Here is a 27,996-nt window from a genome sequence, read left to right on the forward strand (position 1 = left end):
ACCAATAGATCTCAACAAATTGCTAAAATAAATTTAGTTATTCATTCAAGCCAACTAAGACACAGATGTCCTTTGGGAAATTAAAATTCAGGCAAAGAGAAGACAATTAGAGGATGCTAGTCATTGATCACTTATTATATGGCAGGCCTTTTGCTAGCCCCCATTCATAAGTCATATCAAGACATGAATGAATGCACACTGGAAGAGAAATTCCATAAAAGCAGGAGCCTTAATTGTTTTGTGCTTCTGTTGTGTCTCCCAGCATCTGCAATGTCTGACACACAGAGATGCTCAGTTAGCATTCTTGAGCGTGTGACTGAATGAATGGGATGTCTTATCAGAGAAGGTGGCTGACCCAAAGCTCCCTAGCGTTCAGTGGGTGAAAGTCACATCTTCCCTTGACCTCAGTGGACAGATACAGATGGCAATAAAAAAAAAACTGTCCAATGAGAATTTCAGCTGTGTGTTGATATTCAACTTTTCACCTCATTCTGATAACTGATTTCACTCTTATGATTTTATGCTGAAAATGTGCAGATGGATGCACACATCCTTACCGCCGGGAAAATAGGAATAACTTTGGACACAATGATCTCTATTCTTTTTCAAGAGCTGTTTCAGGCATTAATGCCACTAGAAACAGTGTCACCGCAGTTGCCAGGGAGATGAGGACAATGAGGTGGGGAGGCAACGATGCTTTCTTTAGCCTGCAGCCCAGGGCACAGTGACCAGAATGGAGAAACACCAGCCCGGCCTCCCAGTCAAATCCCTTACAGTCCACTGAGGATAGAAGGAGCTGTGATTCCATTCTGGTATTTAAAATAGGACCATCCAAATGTCAGCTTAAAACGCAGCTACAGTCTAATATTCCAGTTCTGTTTAACCAAAACAAATCAACTTTATATTTTTACACTGATGTGGATCAAGTACCTGGATAAAGAATCAACACTTTAGACATCTGCCCTGCAAGAGGACAGCAACAAGCCCGACACGAGGACAGAGCTAACTGTTTTTTATCAGTTGGTCTATTTCCTGAGAGACCCAGAGAGGACTGTGCTCAGCTGTGTCAGTACTTCTGAGGGCTTGGGCAAGACAGTTGTAAAGTGTCTGTCACGGCCTGGATAAGGATCCATAATCAAGCAGATCTGACCGTGACTCTGCGCTGCTTTTGCAGCATATGCTCCCCTGACCTGCACGTTGGTTCACACCACATATACTTACAATGAGCCCACCACGTGGGGGTCCTCCGAGCTTAATGCACACGGGAAAATACTCAGCAAAAGAAAGAAAGGAGGGTTTATTAGGGGAAAGCAAGCTCATGCAGATTGTAAACTAAAAATGTCTAGAACGACTTCAGCTGCATGGACTGGTTCCTATAACATCAGGTCTCCTTTGTCCATTCACTCTCTACACTACGGACGAGCCATCACTTAAGTCAGACTGGCATTAATGAGTGAGGATGTAGACAAATGAGGAGCTCAGAAACTGTTCGTTTTATCTCACCTGCTTATCTCTCAATGATCTCTCCTGTAACATCCAAGACATGCAAGCACTCAAACAGGAAATGACGAGGACAGAAGGAACAGAATCATCCAATCACCCTGGTGATACTACAGGCTGCTCTAAAGAAAGTTCTTCATTATCAAAAGAAGTTATGCAAAAGCCATGGAATCTGGCATTAAAATTGTACACAGCTGACATGTGCCACTTGAAACAAGGGATTCTGACAATAAACTCATACTCTGAAGCATTGCTAGAATGCAGAAGTGAGGATAACACTAAAGATCTGAGGAACACTGTGTTCCAACTCTCCTTTACAGTGTCTTTTCCTATAAAAAGATTCCTGATTCACTGAAAACTTCGGAAAAGAATACAGATTGTGACATTTGATTCTCTGGCACAGGAGGCAAGGCAAAATGCAAATGTTAGAATTAATCACAAATTACAACATTGTGTTTAACGTGAGGACTGAAATAGCACAGAGTCATGGGTCTCCATGACTGGTTAACAGCTCACCTTCCAGTACTCAGATTCTTACTAATTCAAAATAATCCATTTGCCACACTGGCATACGTGTCCTTAAGAACAGTAGTGAGAGGGGTTTCAATGTCGTAGTCTCTGCTACTCACAAAAATATGCTGGCATTCCAGAGCAAGATCAGAGATGCATCAGCCCAAACATGCCATTTAATGCTGTCTTGTGAGCAATTCCACTACAAGCTGATAAAGGCATATTTCCAAGGCACACAGTATGTTTGCTTTTTCCTGGTGTCTGAGAGGTAGATTTTTTTCAAAGGACTAAGTTTCATTTTAAGGAGAACAAGTAACCAATTTTTGTGGTCATTCTTCTCTTTATGAAAAAAAGTCAAGAACTTGAGAAATTGACTCCTGAAGCAAACCCACCTTCTCATTTAGTCAAGTCAACCATTTTCCGCTAAGTATATTTACCTTAGGAAACTAAGTTAAGACCTGGATGAAGAAGTGATGTATGTGTGTATGTGAGAGAGAGAGAGACGAAAGAAAAAAGACACTCAACACAGGAAGACAGGAATATATTCTTTTTACCATCGACTAGAGACAAGAAGTCAAGAAGGTTACCAAACTCCAGAACAGTATCGCAGCGTCATAAAATCCCCAGGGAGCCAATGACCATCCATGAAAAGGCGCTCACAGGAGCGACTGATGAGTGAGCTAACCATCCCCCTTAGCCTTTAAATGCTTCCCTTCCTAATTCTGAACTGCTCTCTTTCCTATTCAATCTGTTATTACCTGAAATTTGAAATCATTAATTTAATATTCTTGTTCTGCTTTTTAGAATTCACTGCTCAACCAAAGGTGTTCATTTGACTATCAGAAACCCTTTTCCCTCAGAGGGATATGGAATGAATATTTGCGAAATGGTGATCAAAGCAATGAGCCAGCAGCCACTCATCTTGGTCCCTGTACTTTCCGAGGCGGAGAACTGCACTTGGAGACAGAGGCTTGGGTTTGACTCTAGTTCTGACCTTGATGATTTCTGATGCTCAACAAGGTTCTCACCATCTCTCGTGTTTTGATCCTTCACTTATAAAATACCTTCCTCAAAGAATCATTAAGAAAATTAAAAACTGGTTAACAAAAATGAGAACCACAGACAGCAAGGCATAACACAATTATAAGGTATCATTATTACTAGACATTGTGCTGGTCCCTTCTGAAAACACAGCTAGTGCTGCTATAACATAACGTATATGTTCAGAATTTCAGACAGAAGAACAGCAGGTGCAAACTGCTTGAGGCAGTATGAGCTTGGCACATTTGAAACCCATCCAGAGATCAGTGCAGTTGCAGCAAAGGGCCAGACAGAGACCCTTGCAGGAGATTTGGTGGGAGGAGAGGTCACAACAATGGCCAGGCGCAGGCCCCCTCGGGCTTTGCCGGCCAAGGCGAGGCCCTGCAGTGCAATGAGGGATTTGAGTACACTGTGGCAAAAGCTAACTGAAACGTTTAATACATCATTTTGGCTGTACTGCAGAGAATAAATAGCAATAGTCTATGTAAGAGATGATAGTGGTAACTATGGAAATGATTTAAATGTGGATGAAGTCATGATGTATTTAAAGGTAGCACCAAGGGAACTTGTTGATAGATAGAATTAAGAATGGCTTCTAGATTTTTTATCTAAGCAATGGAATGAATGATAGTACCATTTTCTGAGATACAGATGATGGCAGAAACAAGTTTGGGGCTGGGGAGTGGAGGAGTGCCAGAAATCAAGATCTACTTAATAGTAGCCAGAGTTCAACCTAAGACTAAAAAGAGAAGTCTCACATAGAATTATTTTAAATTGAATGGTGATCAGTCTCACAATCAACCACTTCATTTCATTTACCAGGGGAATTCTAATGTTTGACTTCATATATTTTTTAAAATAATTAACTCAGAGTGTTCCTCTCGAGTCCTGTATTTCCTCCAGTATAGTTATCCTGTCTGATGTATGAAAATAGCTATGCCTTATTGCCTTAAAATTTCAGATTAAGAGAAAATAAATTTCGGGAACTTAATGGCTTAAAAATATATCAATAGCCAACAATAGTCACTTTCTTGTTGTATCAAAGATTTAAATGTGTTCTCCAATATGATTTCTTTTCGATAATTTCAGCTGAATTATGTTTTGACCTATACCAACAATTCCTACCTTGTTAGCCTTCCTGCCCCTGAGCTGTGGACTGTCACACGGAGCGAGCTGACCAGAAAAGACCCTGATAAAAGAAGCAAACAAACGACTTAAGACCACTGTCTCAGAAGGGACGTGGAACTCTCCAGTGACCAATACTTGTAAATAACTCTTATTCTAAATTCCTTGCTGCCCTTGAACAAAATAATGAAGTGGATAAAATTCATCTTTGATTTCTGACTCTCCATTGTGAGCTTTTTCACTTCCACATTGCCCCCAGCTCTCTAATCGATGGAGTGATGTAACAAATTCAAGTATGATAGAATGCAAAGGTCTGAAAAAGAATAATGGGCCACTCCTCTTGGGAATGTTAACTTCTTAAACAGACAGGAAGCCTTGAGTCTATGAAATAAATGTCTAATCATCAAGAGGAAGGAGGAGAAAGAGCTCTTCCACAGCCTCATAATCACAGCCCCAGAAACAGCCCCAAACTTTTAAGGTGGAGGGGTAGGTGGTACGCTGTCAGCTCCCAGTTTGGCAGCACCATGCTAATGAATGACAGCAGCTGGCCCTCCAAAACGTCTGTGAGTATAAACGCAAATTTATTATAAATTTTACCAACAGAATGAGTCCCACACAATTTACCAAGAATAAAGTAGACCTACTTCTTACTGTAAATTCTGTACAGTCAACTGATTCTCACAGGACGCTTTCATTGCTTTCCGCCCAACTTTTGTGCCCACAGCCAATGATGGCTGCAATTCAGCTATGATTTGACAAAGGGAGCCGCATCCCAATTCAAAACTCCTTTCAAAATAGTTATTGTTATAATTTCATAAGTGGCATGAATGCTGGTTGATATTTGTATTTACTTTAACAAGTAAACCGTAAAGATGAATGTCAGAGCTTTACTTGTTTATCAATGATGTAAGCAACTGTCTTTTGTTGATTCAGGTAACAGTTTTCAAATATCAGGGGAACATTTCCTTTTTTCTTTGGCTGATCACAAATGTAACAGCTATAAACATGACGTATTTTAGGTTTATGTCTTTATAGCTGCATTATGACTGTTTTCTCCATGACTTTCTGAGGTCTGGAAGTCAAAAAAAAAACCAGTCAAGTAAATATTCACTTGTCTTGTACTGATTTCCATGGTACAAATATCCCAATGTGGCTGATTTCAAGATTCCAATGCATGATGCGAAACCCAGAGTTGGGAAGAGATAGGCAGCTTATTTACAAGATGTAATAATCTTAAAAGCAGAGAAAATAATAATATTTGGGAAAAAAACAATTAAGAAGTGATGAATTTTGAGTATTTATTACCTCCTTTTAATATAACTTATTGAATTGTAAGTTGATATTATTTAATGCTTAATAATGGCTGTGTTTAAACCAACACAGAGACCTCCTGAGAATTTAACAGCTGACTTTTACAAAACAACACAAGTCAGCTCTAGAACGGCAGCTGGGCCGCCAATAAGCAAGTTGTTAGGATGACCTGGAGCCAAATACGGGGAAGAGACCTGCCTCTTGCTTGCTTTCTGCGTTTATGTGTTCTTGGGTCTCTCAATGTGCCTGACAGAAGCTGCTGTCAACCCTTCAGCTGAATGAAACCCTGAACCTCAAGCCAGGCTTCTTAAGACCTTACCCAGGAACCCACTACACTAAGGGCCAAATGCCCAGCCACCCAGGATTCTGAAGACAGGTTTGGAGAGGAGAGACCAATGTGGTTCCCACATACCAAAGTATGCACCTTTAATAAAACATCATGGAATACACATCTCCACTGTTGACACTATAGATGTATCCCTTTGGACTATCAAGATTTCAGACGTCTGTGTCTCAGCCACGCCTCAGTTGCTCTTGCTGGATATATTTTTAGGTTCTAAATATATATTACAAGGATAATAATATTATCATCTCCTTTGCGAAAGCAGAAGATAACACTGGGCAGTAAACACTGATTCATATGTCATCCAGTTATTCTGAGATTCCCTTTCAAGGCCTTGGCTTCCTTACGTTAACTAAATCCTTACTTCTGTATTCCACATGAGAGCCACCTCCTGCCATCCTGATGCTCTTGACCCTCTTCACCTTCTCAGTGGAGAGTCTGAGCATAACATTTATTCTCTGTTTAATACATTTGTCTATGTATTACAGACAACATCCCCTACCACCCAGGAATTTATAACCAAAGAGTAAACATGCTGATGGAAAAGAGCAAATAAAGACATATATACGGACAATAAGTTAGTTAAAGTTATTAAGTCAACACTGGAATCCAGACATCAGACACTAATGGAAGTATCTCAGTATTAACAATAAAATAACAATAAAATGATATGTATCTACAGTATTTCACATTACGTATAAAATAAGGCTTGGCTGGAATATATATAGCAAGTGGATGGTCTCATAGAGCTCTCCACTCTTAAAACTTGGTTCTTATATGTGATAGTATTTTAAAGTATTCTTAGCTACATGGTATGCACTTGCATACCACCCAGTTGCATAAAGGGATCTAAATGTCCAAATGCTTGGGAACCCAGTTACAGCTGCTCAGACATTTTCACAGATGGGATGTCCATCACTAATACCGTCTCCTTCCTGTATCATCCTGTACAAGATAGTTCACAAGAGACTTAATGGCTGTGATAATGCAATGAAGAGCGAACCTTGTACGCAGGGCTTGGTGATGTTAGCTTACCATTACGTCCCCTCTATTGTTGTCCCATAAGGTAGCCAAAAAGTCATCAGCAACCACTTAAGGGCCCTTAAAGGTTCACATGGGTCCTTACTTGCTGGATAATGTGGAGCTGTCTTTAGTACTAGATAAAAAGAGGATGTTTTTTAGCTGTAGGAACCTAAGTGAAAACTTCGAAGATATTTGACAAACTGTCCTGTGTGCTTCTGTTGGATAATATGTAGGTACAAAGCACACATGATGCTTTCAAATTAGATTTTATTGACAATACTGGTAAATAAGTCAATGAAAATTTGGTGGCAAGTTTCTAACTAAAGGGAGGCCACAGGGCTCTGTCTTATATGATCAGCTTTAAGGCCCATGTCACACGTCTGAGAGTGAAAAGGAATGGAACATAATCTGTCAGATCAAAAAACTCAACATGATAAGAACCTGAATTTATTTTAATAAAGTGTAATTAGACAGATTTAAATATAAAGCCAGTGTCTGGGCTTAAATAATCAATCACCAAAGTAGAACTTGAAGAGGGCCCTGCTCTACAGCAGCTTCCCTGAGAAATACCTGGAGTTCTCCTTTGACTGCAAGTCCAATACAATCTGAAGTATAAGGGAGTTGATAGGACAAAATTCTATTGAAAACATTCGTGCAAAACCAGAATTATAATGTCCAGAAAATAGGGTGTAGATGTTCTATTATATTCTCTCCTAATCAAGTCACTCTGGCTGCATTTTCTTATGGAAACGGTTTATACACCCTAGAATCTAAAGGAATATGTTTCTATGCTACCAAGCAAAATAAAACCCTGCTTCTATTTAGGTGCAACCAGTGGCTTCATCAGTCCATCACTTCATCTCTGAGTATTTAGCATGGCTTTTTTAAAATTCCTATTTTAAATGTATTCCTCTTTAGTGGACTTTTCCTTCTGTTTTTTAAAAAATTGTTTGCTGCCAGCAGACGTCAGAAAAAAAAATGAGGCCTTTAAAATATATATACTATTTTGTTGCCAACTTCAGATCCTCTCTATCAAAAATGAAAGAAAAAGTCTAACTTTAGAAAGGGTATCATCCTGGGTCAAACACTCCCTCACCCACTCTGCTTTTACTTATTGATCTGGACATCATCACTAAGATTGCAAAACCTCGTGGCTTCACTTCGAGGGCAAAAGAATGTTAATGAAATCTGATGGAGAATCTATTGAATTTACTGCATTATAACAAAACGACTGAGAGAACAAGCTTTAAGAAAACATCTGGGTTTGAATCTTGGTTCTGCCAAATGCAGCTTAGTCTCGGCACATTCCTTAAATTCTCCAAATCTGTAACTAGTTTAAGGATTAAGTTATATAGCATATGCGAGGTGCAACGCCTCACATATGGTAAAGAAATCATATATTTTAACTATTATACTGTTGTTTTTTATATTCTTATTACAGTCACTATTATTACTATTACTTACTCACTTTTACGTACTGTGAGACTAAGTTTTAGACCCAGGATCTACTGATCATTTTCGCCATTTTATTTCTGCATTTACTTACTTGTTTTCACCCAATCCATATACTCTCTCACAGTAGAGATTTAAACAAACAACTGTTCAAGAGTAGAGCTCTGGGCAGTTTTATTAGCCAGCTAGAAGTTAGACCAGTAATGCTGTACAGAGACATAAAATGAGAAATATGGTTTATATTCGATATCTCAAGTCAGGGGGCATTCATTCACACATAATACAAAGATACATGGTAATGCAGAGACAAAAAGTGATTCATATCAGAAGAGAAGCATCCATCAAAGGTTGGGAGAGCTCAGCAGATGGAGGAGGAATTTTGTTGGTCCAGGAAGGTTAAAACTGCAATAGACTGAGAGTCTAGCTTCTAAAATTGTTCTTGGAGAATTTTAACACTGAATCTCCCTCTCAGCCACTGTGCCCTCGGCCTCCATTCCAGTCCCTTCATGTAAACATTTATTCCAAAGAGTATCATTCAATTTTAAAAGTAACTTTTTACTTCATACTCTGCCAATGAAATATCAAAAACAATGAAACACCTCCCTTTTAGAGAAAAACCTAATTAATTGTGCAGACTGTTTCGAAAACTTGATTGTGGTGTTATCGCCTAGTTGCACACCTGTAAGCAAATGAGAAGCAGGAACGGAAGGACGGCTTGACCATCCTTGGAGAGTTTAGCTGGAATGCCAATAATACAAGGCCTCTGAACCCTCCCCACAAGTAGACATGAACAGGAGTAAGAAAAAAAAATTAAAATGTGAACTTCTGAACCATATAGTAAGGATTCTGACATTATAAGAATGCAGCAGGCAGCCCTATTTCCCCACCAGCCTTTGTTTTCACTACCTCCTGCAAAGGATGCAGAGTTTTATGCCAAAATGGGGCATAGTCACGACCGAGGCTGCACCCTCCAGTCTGTCTCAATTCACTCTCACCTGGGGGGAGAAGGCAAACAATACAGGGTTTTATTTTGTTTTGAAGAGTGTCTCACAGAGAGGAAATTCAGTAGTTATCGTTTAGAAAGAATCTCCAAACCACCTCAGCAGGGAAGCAGACCCAGGCGCTCCTTAAAGGCATCAACCACTGCAATCTTGTCATTTGCCTCCCCTGGCCTTCTCCACCACATGCTCCACAAGGCCTGCTAGACTACTGGTTTTGACAGAAAAACACTCAGTTGGTGAGATGCCACCACAGTTGATATGACGGCAACTTCAGTAATTCTGTTTCTTCACATGTGAAAACCTGCCATGAGTAATCTAGTGGTGACTGATGTACCTCAACCGGATCACTCTAGTCTTTATTCCGAGGCCATGATAACAAATCTATTCAAAATAGCATCTAGGTGGCTAAGGAAAGACTTAGGTTGGAAGAAAGAGAACTACTTTGTGAGTAAGAAAACCTGGGTTCAGAGGAGGGGATAGCTCAGTGGTAAAGTACGTGCTTAACATGCACTAGGTCCTGGGTTCAACACCCAGTACCTCTGTTCAAAATAAATAAACAAAACTAATTACTTCCCCTCCCCCAAAAAGGGGGAAAAAGAAAAGAAAACCTGGGTTCATGTCCTTATATCTATAATCTTGGCTAAGTGTCCTAAGACTGAAGTTTCTAATCTGCCATACTCCATAAGGACAATAACTCCCACAGGATAACTGTGAGGACTAAAAAGAAGTATTATCTCTAAAAGCACTCTGTAAAGTTCAAAATATTGCTTAAATTTAGGCTATAACATGGGCTTAATTTCCAGAATATACAAAGAGCACATACAACTCAATAACAACAGCAACAAAACCCAATCCAAAAATGGGCAGAAGACCTAAACAAACACTTCTCCAGCGAAGACACACAGATGGTCAACAGGCACATGAAAAAATGCTCAATATTACTAACTTTTAGAGAAATGGAAGTCAAAACCACGATGCGGTATCACCTCACACTAGTCAGAATGGCCATGATTCAAAAGCCCACAAAGGATAAATGCTGGAGAGGGAGTGGAGAAAAGGGCTCCCTCCTACACTGTTGGTGGGAATGTAGTTTGGTGCAGCCGTTATGGAAAACAGAATGGAGATTCCTCAAAAGAGACTAAAAATAGACTTATCTTATGATCCAGCAATCAGACTCCTGGGCATATATCCAGAGGGAACCTCAATTCAAAAAGATACATGCACCCCAATGTTCATAGCAGCACTATGTACAACAGCCAAGACATGAAAGCAACCTAAATCTCCATCAATAGATGACTGGATAAAGAAATTGTGGTATATACATACTATGGAACAGTACTTAGCCATAAAAAGGAATGAAATAATGCCATGTGCAGCAGCATGGATGGGCCTAGAGATATTCATACTAAGTGAAGTGAGTCAGACCAAGAAAAACAAATATCATATGGTATCACTTATTTTGGAACCTAAAAAAACGATAAAAAATGAACTTACTTATAAAACAGAAACAGACTCATAGACATAGAAAACAAACTTATGATAACCAAAGGGGAAAGGGTATTATGAGTTTGGGATCAGCAGATAAAGCTACTATATATAAAATAGATAAACAAGGTCCTACTGTATAGCACAGGGAACTATCTATGTCCAATGCCTTGTAATAACCTATAACGAAAAAGAATATGCATGCCTATATGTATGACTGAATCACTGTGCTGTACACCAGAAACTAACACAACATTGTAAATCAACTATACTTCAATAAAAAAATAAAAATAAAAAAGTTAGGCTATGGCAATCTTTTACTGAGTCTAACTTACGTCATGGTTTGACTCCTTCAATCTCAATAATTAAAAAATAATTTAAAGAAATACACTATTTTCTGTAAGACTATCAAAATAATTTGCATAGGTATTATGATCTATTAGCAAGATCAAAAGGCCATTTTGAGTTTTAGATTTAGTAGTACAAAAGGGTTCTGTTTATTTTGCATCTTAGTTTCCTCACCATTTTAGAAGAAAAAATAGTCCTTGGTATTTCTCTATTTTAACAAGTTTCTGTGAAAGTTCTACATAAATAGAAATTATAATATTATGGTTTCATGAGCATTGTTTGGTTCTGCGTTTATGCAAAACAAAAGCTATAACCACAAAGGAACTTGCTCAGAAGTCTACTAGTGGACTAAGTCAGTGTAATACACATCAAAAGTGTTTAATTCCCTTCCAAATTAAAAAAAAAAGAAGAAAAAAAAGGTAAGCCAGAAATAAAATCATCTAGAATAAGCAGATGATGGATGAGAAAAGTAAAAGCTTTTCAGAGTTCTCAGCTTCTCGACTGACATTATGAAGCTGGTGGCTAATGGAGGAGTTTAAAATCCTCTTCCGTTTAAAGAGTAATTAAGGTCTCCACTAAGCACACGGGCAGCGGTTGAAACAGCAGGATTCATCCTCAGTCAGAGGTTGGCTGGGTCATAAAGGTCATTAAGATCATTCTAGAGCATGGAATGCTTTGATAATCTCAGTGCCACTCCCATCCACCCAAATGGTCAGTCTCTCTGAACGGATGCACTTCTTAGAGAAAGAAACTTCGTCCCCTGGAGGGACTCATTCTACACTGAATGGTTGTTAAGTTCTTTCGTATATTGCAAAGCAATGCAGAGAGAAGGGGCAGCCTGAGCAGTGCCCCCAAACGGCAGTACCCACTCAACTGACAAAATTCTCTTTCCCTACTGTATTTTTTTAAAAGTAGCGTAAGAAAGTCCATGAATTTTTTAGTTTCCTTTGAATATTATGACATTCTGTATTTTTATAAAAAGAAGAAATTGCAATAAAAAGGCCATGTCTTGGCAAAAACCCTATCAGTAGTTCTAGCTATAAAATCACTTCAAGAATCATCAGTTGATTTATGCAAAGACTCTAATATACGCACATACAAAAGAAAGCAAACATTTATTTCCACAAGCATTATTAAATTATGACATATTAGGAGTCATTAACAGTCAGCAGCAGGGCACTGGGTTTTGCCAGTCTAATGTTCCAAACAATCAAAAATAATATCCATGAGACAATTAATTTCCTGCACATTGATTATTTCAATCTCGACACTCAAAAGTAGGGCTAACCAAATAAAATTAAACAGCACAGCAAGAAACTAAAGACAGAGCCCACCCGTAAGGGGGTGGTCTGTAACCCTGGGAGATGGATTACATCTCTCAGGCTGCTGGGTGAGCATGGGCAGTTACTCAGGCACCTTGAATCATATCTTGAAACGTTCGCACTGCTTGAAAAGCATCTTTCCATCAGCTATACTCCTCCCACACGCACAAACACGTGCACATTTCACAAACTGAGGAATTAAGTCCCAGTTTGTCCAAACCAACGAGATAGTCATGACAAGCAAAGTTGGGACCAGGGACTTCAGATTAGTCCAATGTACTTTCTACTCTGTGTGGGCTTCAATGGCTGTTTACACACTCCTGGGATTGGAGCAAATGCCACTGCTATTAATTCAACAACTTACACAGCAAACTGCAAAACTGCCATTTTTGTCATAGTTTGCGGAGCTACTTTTTAATAAAATATTAGAAACAAATATACTGAATCTGTTGTAAAAATTTTAACCACAATTCTCTTTCTTCCTTCACAGAGACCTAAATCTGTCAGACAGTTATTAAATATCCACTAAATCTGCCAGATGATATGTTTCTCTAGGGATACAAAGGGAAACTAAAACCAGATCTTCTTAAGGAAACTCCAAAGATTAAAAAAAAAAAAGTGCACACGCACAGTGATGTACTGGTAAATGTTTAACATGTAAGAAGTGGGGAGGGGGTGAAAGAGCCCTGATTTATAGCACTCACTGGCCGATTTCCACCACGGCTGAGTTCAGTCTGCCCACATGCCCTCCCTGAACATGGGGCTGGGGAGCGATGTGCACTGTCTAAGCTGGCTCGAGGCACCACTGCTATATTTATGTTTATATTCATATAAACGTACACACACACAGATGTATAAAAGAACTAACCAAATATTTACAGCTGTTATCTTAGAGCAATGGAATTATGTTGGATATTATGCTTTTTTGTTAGCATCCAACCTTTTTTTATAAAGAGTTTTTTAGATCAGCACTAGCAGCAAGATCCTTATCCCAGACCAATTTTTCCAGGCACTGCCAGAATTATCTAAGGAGTGGAGAGACCAAAATATTTGGAAGACACATCAGATTAGCTTCGGAGCCACTACTGCTGGTAGAAGTGAAAAAGGAGATGCCCTACAGCGTTCAACCTGGAGGCGTCACAAGACTTCATTTAGCACTAAGCTTTGCTGAGTGCCACCTTCATGACCACGTGACTTTCTATAGCCTATAAAATGTATTTATACAGAATGCTCCCACAGTACATTCTTTTTTAAATTTTTTAATTAAGTATAGTTGGTTTACAATGTTGTGTTAACTTCTGGTGTATGACATAGTGATTCAGTTATATATATATATTTTATATATATTCCTTTTCATATTCTTTTTCATTACAGGCTATTACAAGAAACTGAATAGAGTTCCCTGTATTATACTGTAGGACTTTATTGTTTATCTATGTTATATCTAGTTGTTAGTATCTGCAAATCCTAAACTCCCAATTTATCCCTTCACCTCCCCATTTCCCCCCTTGTAACACCAATTTTGTTTTCTATGTCTTTGAGTCTGTTTCTGTTTTGTAAATAAGCTCATTTGTCTCATTTTTTTAAGGTCCACATGTAAGTGGCATCATATAGTATTTTTCTTTCTCTTTCTGGCTTACTTCACTTAGTATGACAACCTCCAGGTCCATCCATGTTGCTGCAACTGGCATTACTTCATTCTTTTTTATAGCTGAGTTGTATTCCATTGTATAAATATACCACAGCTTCTTTATCCAGTCATCTGTCAATGGACATTTAGGTTGTTTCCATGTCTTGGCTATTGTATATACGGCTGCTATGAAGATTGGGGTGCATGTATCTTTTCAAATTAGGGTTCCCTCTGGATATATGCCCAGGACTAGGATTGCTAGATCGGATGATAAGCCTATTTTTAGATTTTTTTTAAGGAATCTACATACTGTTTTCCATAATGGCTACAACAAACTGCATTCCTACCAACGGTGTAGGAGGGTTCCCTTTTCGCCACAGCCTCTCCAGCATTAATTGTTCATGGACTTTTAGTGATGGCCATTCTGACTGGTGTGAGGAGATACTTCACTGTAGTTTTGATGTGCATTTCTCTAATAGTTAGTGATACTGAGTGTTTTTTCATGTGCCTGTTGGTCATTTGTATGTCTTCACTAGAAAAACATTTGTTTAGGTCTCCTGCTCATTTTTGGATTGGGCTGTTTGGTTTTTCTTGTTACTGAGTTGTATGAGCTGTTTGTATATTCTAGAAATTAAGCCCCTGTCAGTCATACTGTTTGCAAATATTTTCTCCCAGTCCATAGGTTGTCTTTTCATTCTGTTTATAGTCTTCTTTGCTGTGCAAAAGCTTATATGTTTAATTAGGTCCCATTTGTTTATTTTTGCTTTTATTTCTATGGCCTTGGTCGGCTGCCCTGGAACACTGCTACAATTCATATCAAAGAACGTCTTGCCTATGTTCTCTTCTAGAAGATTTAGGGTGTCATACCTCATATTTAAGTTTTTAGCTATTTTGAGTTTATTTTTGTGTATGGTGGGAAGGAGCGTTCTAACTTTACTGATTTTCCTGCAGCTGTCCAACTTTCCCAACACCACTCACTTTTCTCCATTGTATATCCTTGCCTCCTTTGTCCAAGATGAATTGACCCTAAGTGTGCGGGTTTATTTCTGGACTCTCTATTCTGTTCCATTGATCTGTATGTCTATTTTTGCCAGCACACATTCTTAATCATTTCAAATATTTAATCATACAATATCTGTACAGGAAAAGGGGGAGGGAAGTGGGGACAAGGCAAGAGGTGATCTCTAAAGCACAGGAATACCGGCAAGAACGTCATTGCTTCTGCCAACCCTCCAGACAGGCTTCAATGATGCACCACTTGCCTGGTTTTGAGACTTATTTTCAACAGTGTCTGCAGCTGGAATCAATGGTTCTTCCTTCAGTTTTCTTAACATACAGATGCATTTTGCTTAGAACCAAACATCCCAGAGATCTTCTTCTTTCTCTTTTTTTAACTTGTGGCTGTATAAACTACTAAGCCTAAAATCTTAAATCACTTATATTTATAATCATTTTTAATGTAAAGAGCTGGAATTTTTCTGGAGGGAAAATAAGATGCTTTATTGCTTGCATAATGTTTAAGCACTTGCAAAGCACTCCTATGTGTGTTATGTATAACTGTCACAATAATCTCCGAAGTGGCTATCCCTAGCATCCCTGTACATGAGGAAAAAGAGGCTCCAGGAGCTTAAAAGATTCCCTAAATTCACAAAGTCACAGAAGGGTAGCCCACAGCCTTCAACACATGGGCTACAGAGCCCATATTCCAACCCAGCAGGGAGGTCGCCTGGTATAGTCTGCAAAACACAGGATCTGGGGTTACGCAGACTTGATTTCAAATACAGACATCGCCACTTTCTATCTGTGTGATCTTGGGCAAAGCCTTCACCTTCTCTGGGCCTCAGTACCCACCTCACAGGACTGTTATAAAAATCAAACAAAATCACACTTGGCATATGGTGGGTTCTCAAAACGTTCACATCCCCTAGTTTACCTTTCTCTACTCCATTGTTCATTTCCTCTGCCTCTTTTCCCTGCACCACCCTTAGTTTAAAGACACTTGCCATTTTTTCTCACCTTGACTGGGCAGGCCTCCCTAGCCCAACAGTGAGGAGGTTAATGACCATCGGACGTAGTGTGTTTCACACAGAGTGTATTTCCACAGCAAGAATTAGCCCGTTGGTAAATCAGAGAATTATGTCAGACCAACACGGAAGCCCCATGGGTTCACACACGGTATTTCTTAGCACATTATATCTTGTGCCACCACAACACAGCAGCCAGACACAAAGTACACACACAGGTGGGAGCAGCAAGCCATGGAGGAACGTATTGCCCATGTGACCCGTCATCTGGCTAAACGCTAGCTTTCAAAGGGGTTTGTTGAACATTTGTCTCAGATATTTGTATAAAACAAACATGCAAACCCTAGACACGGAGCCATTTTATGGTAAGCCTGCCACTGCCCCTCCACCTGAAAATTCTGGCGCTACTGGCCCTCTGTCCTTGCTTCCATAATTCAACAGACTCAATCCTTCCACATATACTTCTCCATCTAGCAATCTTCTCCTTGACTTTCAAAAAGTAATCTTGTGTTACTGTGTTATTTCTTTAGTTATAGGGAAAGGAGCATGTTTTTATAGCTGTGCTAGAACTTTTAATAAGATTGTTTCATTTATTGCTTAATTATAACATTAAATGTTTGGGGAAATTAAAACATTTTGACTGATCTATTCCAACTCTATTTCCTTCAAAATGTCAGTTATTTTTAGCGTGTGATTTTGCAGAGGGCTTTTCTAAAGGAATGTATTATGCTACAGCAGAAATGTCTATATTTTGCTTTGTTGTGTGGATATTTCTGACATGCTCGGGCACCACAGATTGATGGAATAAATGATGTAAATAAATTGTTTTCACTGCACTTATTTGACTCTCTTTATTAAAATTCAATTCAGCACCTCATCTGCATGGTGAAGAATGTACAATTTCCTGTTAGCTATCTTGACTGTGGCAGTGGTTTCACTGGTGGATACATCTATCAAAATTTATCAGATTGTACATTTGAAATATGTGTAGTTTACTGTACGGGAATCATACCACAATAAAGGTGTTAAGATTTTTTTCCAACAAAGACGCTACCAAGGAGGGTCACTCATACTACTTTTCATAAATATGCTCAACAAAATGTTTCTAGACATAAAATAAGGTTCAAATAAATTTAGGCAGTACCGGCTTACCTCTACAACTTTAAGTAGCGTGTTTTATTATGTAAAATGATTCCATTTTCAAACAGCTAAACTTACAAGCAAGCAAAGACTGCAAGAAGAGCATCTTCAGCTGCAAAATCTGCTATATGAGTAACTAATTTCTACGGTAAAGAAATAAATTCAAATACTTTCAAAAGCTTTCCTCATATCTAGCATATTTAATTCACAGCAAAATGAAACATATGGTTTTTATGTGCATTTATTTTTTGACATGGGCTAACAACCTCTCCAGGCCTTGGTTTCCTTACAGGAAAATGGGAATTTTTTAAAAATTGAATAACTGCATCATCAATTTTATGAGGTTTTATACATACACATACATGAAATTACTTGTACATCTGTTGATCCTTCAATCTTGGGATTGTAAAGTGCTGATAAAGAATACATCATTGTCATCACTGATTCGTTACCCCTGACACTTCCAGCAAATTACCCTGAACAAAACAATTGTTCAATAAACATTTACTAAGTTAAATTGAACCATATACATAATCGACATGTCAGAATTTCTCAATTACATTGTTTAAAAGAAACTAGATTTATTCCTAAAAAGCAAACAGATTATTTTAAAAGTAAAACAAGAAACGCATGTTTCAAGTAAAACTTGACCCCTATAACTACTTTATCGATTAAAAATAGAAGGTTTTGGATACAGTTATTGAGTTGGGTAGAACTTGGTTTAAACTATGAACTCTGGGTGATTATGGGATGTCAGTGTAGGTTTATCCTTGGTAAAAATGTACCAGTCTGGTGAGCAGTGCTGATAACAGGGGAGGTTAAGTAGGGTAGTGAGTATATGGGAAATCTCTGTACCCTCCTCCCAACTGTGTTGTAAACCTAAAACTACTCTAAAACATCAAATCGTAAAAAAATCGAAAACAACGTAAGTTAATTTTTCTCTAATGTACAATTATCTAGGCAGGTCAGGTTGATATGTTGACTCTATGATCATTAGGGACCCAGGTTCACTCCCTTTTGTGTTCTGTCATCCACAACTCTCAGCTTCCACTCCCTGGCCAAGGTGACTACATTCCAACCAGCAAGAGGAAGAAAAGGAAAAAAGAAAGGTGTATCCCCTTTCTTCCAGAACACTTCCCAGATACTATGTACACCTCTCTTATTTACATCTCATTGGCCAAAATATACCATATGGCCACGCTTCGCTCCTGGGAGCCCGGGAAATGCAATCTTTATTCTAGTGGCCAGGTGCCCAGATGAAAACGCAGGGTGCTGTCACCACAGAAGAAGAGGAAAGGGAATGTCAAGTTCACAAGTGGTACTCAGATTTTAACACAGGCAGTGTTACTTAAGCTTAACAAATACATTTCTCTAATGACGAGAGCATCCCTTGACTCTCTCTTGCTAGCTAAGGATGGCTTCACCAGTCCTGAGTTGCCAGTATTGAGGATGCCTGACTGAAAGCCTATGGAAGGAGATTTTGATTTTCTGAGGAATATGATCAACACTTTTGCCTCACCTGTCTCCATAAGTAAAGCTCTGAAGACTTACAATATAAGCTTAGCTCAATTTAATTCATTTATTGAGCACTTACAAAGTGTCAGAGGCTGGGCACTTTGGGCACTGTGCTAGGCAGGCACTCAGAACTGCAAATAGAAGGTACAGATCAGCAAAATATTTATTTTAGAAATCAGATGACCCCATATAAACAAAGTTTCCCACCACCCAGTTCTTCCCTTCTCATGGCAATAATCACTCTATGATAAGTTGTCTGGCATCTGTCCTCACCACTGTAAAACAAGCTCAGTGAGGCCTCAGACCCTGTCTTTCTTGTCCACAACTCTATCCCCAATGCCCACCACAAGGCTCCACCATATAGCTGAGGCTCAGTGCATGTGTGGTGGGCAGAACTGAATTCTGAGTGTGCTGTCCATTTGCTAATTTAAATGGAAGCAACACGGTGAAGAGGCAAGAGTGGGGTCTTTGGATCATGCATCAAACATTCATTCATTTGTTCATCATCAATTCATGTGTTTAGTACTCAGTATTCCAAAATATCAACTAGTGACATTTTTCTAGGTGCTGGGAACACAGCAGTGAAACATAGGAGTCTCCACCCTCAAGGAGCTCACCAGATCTGCCACTAATCCCTGAGTGATCTTGGGCATTCGTTCAGTCTGCAAGAGTCAGTTTCAGCTTTCTTATCAGAAAAACAGGACACTAATAACAAACGTGCAACATTATTTTAAAGAAACCGGGTAATAAACATAAAGGCCCTGACACATGGTAAGCATTCAGTCACTCAATAAATGACAACTATTCTTATTAACAATAAACCAAAAGTCAAAATCCAAAATACAAAACTTAAAGGAAGGGACAAATGGTATTAATTTCCAGAGGAAATGCACCTAAAAAAGTTGAGCAAGAGAAATATTAGTAATATGTTTTCTCTATGTGGTACTTAATTTTCTTCAAGATGTTTTGGTACATATCATCGTAAATATTAAAGGTGAAATATTTCCCTAGATTTCTGTACTAGAGAAAAAGTTTCTACCGAACCAGTTTGCCTGACATTCAAAAGATTTTGTGTGGCCAAAGAAGGTCATAAAGATTTATATTGTTCTTGACATCGTCCAGCAAAGACCAAATGGGGAAAATCACATCATTTGGGCTTCTAAATGACCTACAGCCGTGAGGACACTCAGCAAGCAGACAAGACTTGTCAGGGAGAGTTTTGCAAAGTTTACTCTTATAAGGAACCTCAGTAACGTCCACAGTTCCCAAAAAGAGTCTGTAGTATTACTTGTCAATCACTCTCACTCATACATTTTCACTTATACTTCATCTTCTCAATGAGTCTGTAAAGTCATCTCTAGAAGTTAACAAACTTGCCCAAGCTCTCATAGCCAGTCAGCGCAGAGCAGGAATTCACATTCAGCCCTTCTGACTTGGAGATTGTCACTCGATCATTAATTACTACTTCCCATAAACTACCGCCTTCCTTTCAATGTTCTGAGACAAATGAAAGACAAGTGAGCTTTAAAAAAAAAAAAAAGATTCCTTTATATCCCAACTTTAAATTCTCAACAAGGATTCCAACCACTTTAAATCCCTTTTACCCAGAGCTTCTGGTTTTCTCTCAGTCTTGTTAGGAACTGGAATGGCTATGATGCATCTCTGAGATACCATAAGACAAAGATTAACTGGAATACTTTCAACAGTATCAAATCATCCTGGTATATTCATGGTATACGCAGGCTTTAGACTTACTGAAAACCTGTCATCTGACCTTTGGAGGGCCACCCTCTGCAGACCACTGAAAGTTTCCATAGGATGGAAAAAATCAAAACATAAACCCTTGATGTCATTTATCATCATGTCTCCTACCATCACCTTAGCAGGACATGGTCCTCCTTTAAAACCTTACATCGGCTTTATTATTTTAAAAATTTGTTTGTTGAGCCCTACTGTGTTGCAAGTACCCTGTGCCAAGTGTCAAGCCAACTATAGCACTTTCTTTTATCTTGTCTCTTGGGTTTGATGCTGTCTTTCCAAAGGTCTTTATTCCATAATCACTGTGATAATGAATATAATAGCCACTAGCCACAGGGGACTATTTAAATTTAAATTAGAATTAATTAAAATTAAATATAACTTAAAATTCAGGGCCTTGGTCACATTAGCCACATTTCAGGTGTTCCATTGCTCCCTGGGGCTAGTGGCTGCTACACTGGACAGTATCCATGTAGACTATTTCCACCATGATACAAAGCTCTATTGGACAGTGTCGCCTCAGAGCATCACATGCTGGGTTTTCCTCAGCCTAGGACTTCCAGTCAGGATGCAATCAGGAACAGAACTACTTCCAGAGTCGGTCAGACTAGGTTCCTAATCTTAGCATTCCCAAGGCTCCAAGAGCTAACCTACAGTTCAAAGGAGAAGGGGATCTAGTCATCTAGTCACAGTGGGTGATTAAGGATGCCGCAGGGCGAGCAGGACGCTGATTACTTACTGAAACACAAACACAAGACTTACTGCATTTATTTTAAGAGAGAAAGAGAGAGAGAGAGAGAGAGAGAGAGACACACACACACACATCACAGAAAGACAAATAAAGACCTGAATTCAACCTGTGTGACCTGAGACAAATCGGGTTACTTCTCTGATCTTAAACTTCATAATCTGCAAAATAAAAAAGTAGATAAATTCTTAGTTCCCTTTTACCTCTGAAGTTCCAGAATGCAAGGGCTTGATTTAGTTTACATAATATCTAAGGAACTGTGCAGACTTCAAAGACGTATTAGATAATAACTCAAAGAACTTATTAAAAAATAGAAGAAGCTGGCTATATAGGACTAATAATACATGGCAGGACACTGCGTCATAAAAATGATATTCCCAAAGCATCCTACAGAGTCTGCCTCTTTAACTATCAGAAAGACATGACTAGATGTAGTGAAAATGCTCAGCTTTTTTCCTTTATAAAAAAATAGAGCAACATACTGGACCCCATGGCACATATACAGTGCTTTATTAAGTAAATAGTAATAGGAAAATAATACTTATTATAATTATAAAATACAATGTAACATATATTACACATTATATTTATGTTACATTATAACATAATCATTATATTTATAATTAAATAGCATTTTTGAGGCATTTACTGAGGGTTTAACATAGGCTATCTCATTTTACCATCAAAAGGCTCTATGAAGGAATTTTTTTATCATTTTGTAGACAAGGAGACTGAAATGAAAGGAGTTAGGCTGCTAACCCACAACGGCACAGCTGAACCTTGGCAGAGCCATGATCTAAAACCCAGACCACCCAATTGCAACGCACATGCTTCTGCTTCAGTGCACTGACTCCCTCCGAAAACTTCGACTTGCTAGTCTCCAGAAAGGACCTAAAATAAGAAGGCTCCTAGACTAGTCTTAAGAACCCAGCTAATGTTAGTAACAAAGCTGCCATTTTCCTATATATTTTCCTGGAAGACAGAACAATAACTCATCTCCCTCGACAGGCCCCTCAGCCACAGTTTTTTCTAACCTAGGCCAGGAGGCAGTTTTAATGGAACTGGAGTCAAGCTCATGATTGTCTATTAGAGTTCCAGTGTCCTGAGACCTTCGTTAATTGAGTTAGACACAAGACAAAAGGAATTAAAAGGAGGGTAAGTTAAATTTTCACATTGCCTTGGGCAAACGGCAGAGAAGTGGGTCTTTTTTATCCCTAAGGAACTGTGTATCCACTTTATCATTTACAATTATTTTATAATTAGATTGATATTTTGTAAGACAGAAGTCTCTGTAACTCTGACCTCCAAATGCCTCCTTTTCACAGCTATGAAGGGGGGAGCCAGAGCCAACTATTTGTGTTCCTTATTTTCCACAATACCATTTTCAGGGAGACTTGACATTTATTAAGTCACTAAACTGTCCAAATGCAAAATATTTTCATATTCTCTGCAGTGATCACATTCCATCACCCATACTACCTAAAAATACTCTTGTTTTCCATCACTTGATAGAACCACGAAGGCTATTAGAAGGCAATAAAATCCCTCCATGGCTTCTCTTTACTACATCCACACTTCAGATTTGGGGAGGCTGGAGGTGAGAAATGAAGGAACTAAAATTCAGACCACAAATCCTTGTCTTAATCCCACAAATGGCACTGACAAGCAACAACTGGTAAGGGAATAGCTCAACCATGGAAGGCTTGCTTGCTGCAAATTCAAGTTAATTATTATCAAAAATTCATCATTAAATTATTATTCATAAAATGTCTCTATTTTTCAGAAGTATCATAGATGATGGTTCCACCCTATCTCAGGGCACATTTGTATTACTGAGGGAAAAACAGGTCTACATTTGATTCAAACAGATTAAATTCATATTTAAGTAGACAACATACCTTAGTCCTGAAAGATGCTTTCAAATAATCTATATAGAAGATACTCCGTTCCGGAATTTTGGGGAAATGGAATTTCTCCTGATGCCTGCCTCCCATCTGAGCCCCTAATTTAGAAATCTGAGGGCTTAAATGCCTTTATGGTTATGCATTTGCAAACGTTCCTTCCTTTTCTAACATTCCTCTCTCTTGTTGTACTTACAGATATTCTTTACTAGTATGTAGCAGCACCCTATACCCAGACAGATCAAGACAACTAAGGTTCAAAAATGTCAAAGGCTATTTCTTATAGTGGACTTCGAGGAGGGAGGAATATGACACCTTCAAGGCTGACCGGGTTGGACAATCTGGAAGAGACAAACGCACTGAGTTAATGTCGAAAATGTCAGCTAACTCACCACTAAGAACCTAGTGATGTCTGTGGCTCCATCTTTTCCAAAGAAGAAAGAAGTCACTCCTCTATCCTGCAGATATATCTGTTTTCACAGAACAGACTTCAGAAATAGCTTCCAAAGGCAATGTCTAGGTCAAGCCAATCAGCAGAGGTGATCTTCCCCCTGGGCTGACAGCTCTCATTATGCTTTTTATATAAGAAAGGCTAGTGGTCCCATCTCACTTGTCAAGAACAGAATAGTCTTAATCCTTAATCCTTAATCCTTAACCTTTTGCCACTACTGCCATCTGATAGCAAGTTTAGACACACCTGTCCGAGTGTCTGTGCATGACAGGTACTCAAACAAGGCTGGTACCTGCTCTCATCTCCAAAAGACATCATTTTCTCTTTCACAACTACAATGAGCAGCATCTTAGGGAAAATCATATTTTCACCCTTAGGTCTATTTTGAAAAGAAAAATAAAAAGGAAGAAACAAATGGAAAGACAGTGATGAGATGGAAAATGAAGAGAGAAGGGAGGTAGAACAGAGGGGAGAACGGGTGAGGGAAAAGGGGTGGGGGCTGGGGAGGGGAGAGGCATAGTGAACTTCACAGGTTTGCTAGATCCAAAATATGTGTTTATTCTACTAAGATAGTTAATGCGGAAAACATTTTCATTTTCTTTTCTGACAGCTGTAGCATAAAGGGTTGTTGCAATAATATCAGAAATTATTGGTCATTTTGGTCATTCTTGCTAGTAAAGAGCCAGCATTCCAGCCAATTTGAAATACTGGCCTCAAGGTGACCTAGATATTTTGTTTTTCAAATGCGGGAATGTCAGTTTCTGGACAAAAAGTGATATATACTGTCTAGTGGGCAGCATGCTGGCCAGACACCAAATTTGGAATACGTTTCCCTGTCACCCTGGGTCTAGCTCAGCCGTCCTTTACAGCCAGTACTGCCCCAGGAAGGAGAGTCTTCCTCAAAGCAGACCAAGAATGAGAGTAGTGTTTGAGTTCTGAGTTGTCACCTCTACATACATTTCAAGATGCCAGCCTGCATCCAAGGTGAGTTGGAGCTAAGTGAGTCTCTTCTTAAGGAAGCTGGTTACTTTCTATTCCGTTCCAGTTAAGGCCTGTCTGAAGGCAGCCTAGAAAGCCCCATAAATAAAAGTGGTAAAGCCTCGTATTTTATAAGCTTTTAAGTAAGATGGTTTCAAATACATAAAATGGCATAACCACTCAAACTTAATCACTTGCTTAGGAAAAAGTCGCATTATAAAATGAAAAATTGGTAAGAAAAATCTTTTGTCCATATGGATTTTTTTTTACTGTACCTCTGACATCAAATGAAGCCTACAGAGAGTCCTCGTATTAAGCCAAGGAGCTCCTGGCAAACATCTGAGACTGACGTCCAGGTACCAACCCTGATTGTGAAGCAGTGTTACCACCGCCTGCAGCCTTCACTATGGCAACACCCACTCTGCCTGGAGGATTGCAGTTCTACCCATTGTCTATTTTTCCCATAACATTACTAAGGAACTCTCCACGGAAAAAAGATCTCTGAAATATTCCCATTATTTGGAGGAATTCCTATAACCCATATGACGATAATCGTAATGGAAAGAAATCAGACGAACACAAGAAGGTCACAAATCCCAGCTCTTTTCTGTGTTTTCCGCTTTGGCAACCACTCACTGTTTCCCACCTCTCACGGGAAGCTCCCTAAATATCATCCACAACCTGCCAAGAGAACATGGAAACAGCACATGCCCATCTTTAGTCAGGTATAAACCATCCGAATCCTGGGCAATAAACAAGAGGTGGCTTGCCGGGAGGGGAAGTGGTGAGAACAACACGAACATTTCTAGTTCAGAACCCACTTTGAGAACTGTGTTTCGACAGTGAACTACAAGTGGAAAATCAGCACTGAGTTGATGAAACAGCATTTTCTCTACCCGTTCTCTCCACTCCTAGTAAGCAATGCGCTGTGGGACTGAGCTTCTTTCCCAACCTTTGACTGACTATGATCAGACATTTGGAACATAGTGCTTATTCTTTTATGCACGTCGAGCAGCGGAAACAGCCTAATACATGGATTCAACCCACACTCCTCTCCAACTCTTCTGCTGTTCTTCACATTAAAATTTGGCTTCTATTGAGAAGATACTAAATGTCAAAGCCCACATAAGACAGGAAAAAGAGGTAAAGTGGTCACATGACATCATGCTATATACCTGCCTGCAGACCCGGGCCATTTGACTTGGTAAGTAGCAAATGATAACCAAGAACACTGAGTTTCCTCATATAAATCATATGGTATTTTTTATAGACTTTTATTTATATTATAAACCATAACAAATTATATGCTCGGAGAATAAAAGAATAGACAGGCAATACATAATTAAGCATTATGAGTAAGATTTACTGAATGGAGTCATTTTTTTTTCCAGCAATGATTTAATCAGGAGACTCTTTTTCTAGAAATAAATTATATGTATCATTATCCTAAACAAAGAGCTAGTAAAAAGAGGGCAAAGTAAGTAGCCCAAGCAGTTCCGAGCTTACCAGACAAAACAACTGTGCTTAAAGGAGTGAGACAAGAGAGTCTCCCCCTGCAGTCATCAAGGCCTGTTAATTTAGCACTCTGATGTCATACAATAATTTGTAGAGTGTTTCAAAATTAGCAATAGGTACACTAAATAATCCAATAACTATTTCTAACACTCCTAGTCTCATTTGTCACTTTTTCTCATGATAACTGACCAAATGAAACACAGGGACTGATGTCATATTAAGTATAAACTTAATCAATATTCACCACTAGGTGTCCAATCAATTCAGCCCTTGATCTTTTATAGGGAAACAGAGAATACAGTGTTTGACCTAACAAAAATGACTAACTACTGTAATTTTACCTCCCAAAGTCCAACTCTCCACAAGGCACAACTTCTAAGATAGAATTTACAGTTCTCTCATCTTGCACATTACAGTGTTCAGAGTCACACAAAACAACAAGAAAAAAATGACAACTTCTTTAAAAATAGCATAACTGCCCCCAAAATAGTTCTTCTCAGAACCAAATCTCTATAGAGTGGGCAAATATCCAGGGATTTCAATTTTAGTAATAATTTAGGTTTTCTCGACTTATCCAGTTGGGATGCTTTAAGACCAAAACAGGCAAGTAAGTTTCAATTTTTTCCCCTGTCCTACTGTGCTGTCGCAGTCACACAGAAGTGCATTCACAGGTACACAACAGACTGCAGTCCACAGGGGAGCACTGCCAGGATGCCCGGTCATCTTCACATCAAAGCAATTCCCAGATTTCTTCAAACACATAACATCACTACTTCTTAATGATCCTGGGTCACACAGAAGGGAAGTTTCGATTTAGCACAGGTCAAGGTGGACAACTTCTCATCTTTACTTATAACCAGGTCTGATTCTCTAGCAAACACATCCTGGACTCTTCAGTGGGCTCACACTAATCAAAACCTTTGACAATTTTCTTGGTTTCGAGGTCTGCTTTCCTTTTTGCTATTGCTAGTGTTAACTAAAGAAATCTTGCCAACAAAAGCTGCAGATAATACACTAAAGAAAAATATTCCTTGCATAAAATACAATACAAATAACTGGTACAGAAGTTAAAGAAGACTGCTTCTTAACTTTAGCAACATTGTTGATTGTAATCAGAATGAACTTACCAAAGCAGCCATTCTGAAGCACACACAATATTCAAAATACACCTTTATTATGGAGGCTTAGTGTCTACAAGTTTGGTGCTGATAGCATTGCTATAAAACGCATAAAGCTATCATGTTGGTTTGAAGGAAAAAAAACTCTCTGAAATATAAAATTTATTTAATGGGCATATGGTACTAGAACATAAATACCCATAAGCAAAATCATAAAAATAACACAAAGTGAAAAATAACTTAGGCTAGGATTTTTAAAAATTGTTTAGTTCAGTTTAAAGAATTGTTTAGTTAGGAGGAAAATCATTAAACCACTCATATATTCACAGCCACATTCACTCTTGCCCCAGAACTGCAAAGTAGTGTTATTTTCATTTCTAAAATAGTACACATTTATATAATCATTATAACCTAAATGTTTAGGGGGGTATATCAAAAATCTTCTAAAAATTATTATGGGTGCTATAAAACTGTATGTAAGAAACAAAATATGTGGGCTGTCCAAACTTGCTATTATTGCTGACTGCAGATTAATCTATGTAAGATCAGCTGGGGACATGTGAGGACAGAGTATGAGTCGCCTCATTTACTTTCCTGAGTGAACCTCTACACATATGCATCACCTGAGAACGTCAGATCACCCTCAAGGGGAGTGTGCAATCACTGGGGATTTGGAGAATCCACAAGGCCACAGAATTGATATATACTCTGATTAGGAGCAAAAAAAAAAATTCAAGGAAGCCAGAAGTTTCCCTGT

General features: G+C 38.8%; 1 protein-coding gene across 11 annotated transcripts in view; it reads right to left on the minus strand.

Moving 5' to 3' along the window:
- RGS7 (regulator of G protein signaling 7) overlaps window positions 1-27,996 on the minus strand; it is a 247,172-nt gene that overhangs the window by 217,819 nt on the left and 1,357 nt on the right. The window contains exon 1 of one of the 11 annotated variants that reach the window (XM_072948557.1): window positions 18,850-18,891. The exons of the other annotated variants lie outside the window; for them this stretch is intronic. The gene's annotated coding sequence lies outside the window, so the exon portion shown is untranslated. Of the gene's footprint in view, window positions 1-18,849; window positions 18,892-27,996 lie in introns of those variants that run through there. 11 annotated transcript variants of the gene reach the window in all.

The sequence above is a fragment of the Vicugna pacos genome, chromosome 23 (assembly GCF_048564905.1).
Source record: "Vicugna pacos chromosome 23, VicPac4, whole genome shotgun sequence".
NCBI lineage: Eukaryota > Metazoa > Chordata > Mammalia > Artiodactyla > Camelidae > Vicugna > Vicugna pacos.